The sequence below is a fragment of the Uloborus diversus genome, chromosome 6 (assembly GCF_026930045.1).
Source record: "Uloborus diversus isolate 005 chromosome 6, Udiv.v.3.1, whole genome shotgun sequence".
NCBI lineage: Eukaryota > Metazoa > Arthropoda > Arachnida > Araneae > Uloboridae > Uloborus > Uloborus diversus.
This window is the reverse complement of record NC_072736.1, coordinates 144704326-144705191: the sequence shown is the minus strand read 5'-3', so window position 1 is coordinate 144705191 and position 866 is coordinate 144704326.

Here is an 866-nt window from a genome sequence, read left to right as displayed (position 1 = left end):
GAACATGGCAGTACATTTAATGAGCGGAGAAATAGATTCCGGCAAATAATGGTAATTTCTTTTACCTCCAGGACAAATTTCTTTTCACCCTGACGAAGCCACCTGTTAATATAGATGCAAAACATATGTATTTGTTACAAAAGACGAAAGGAAAACTATTGCAAAGCCAGGTCTAAGTCAATCTGCTTTGAATGCCATGTTTTACCACAATGACATAATGATGCTGGATTAATTCTGAGAACGACATAAAACATTTGTTCCAAGATCTCGATAGCGAAAAACGGTGAATTTATGTCATAAATTAAAAAAAATAATAATAATTATAACAATATAAAATAATAGTAATAATAATGATAATTGGAATAATGATAAAATAATAGCAATAATAATAATAATGATAATTGGAATAATGATAAAATAATAGCAATAATAATAACAATGATAATATTAAAAATTATAATGATAAAATAACAGTAATAATAACAATGATACTACTGGGCTACTTCTACGAATAATAATAATAATAACAATGATACTACTACTACGAATAATAATAATAATGACACTAATACTACGAATAATAATAATAATGATGATGATACTACTACTACTACTACGAATAATAATAATAATAATAATGATACTACTTACTACTACTACTACTAATAATAATAATAATAATAATCCTCATATATATAATAGCCAATGATCGAGTAACCCGCGAGTTTCAACAGTGAAACTCGCGCCACGGCCTGATCATTTGATAATATGTTTTGGTAATGTTTAACATGTAGGGAAAGGCTTTATTGTAACAAGGCTGAACTCGATCCGGTAACTTAACTGTTTTACTGGCAAGATTGTGTCAA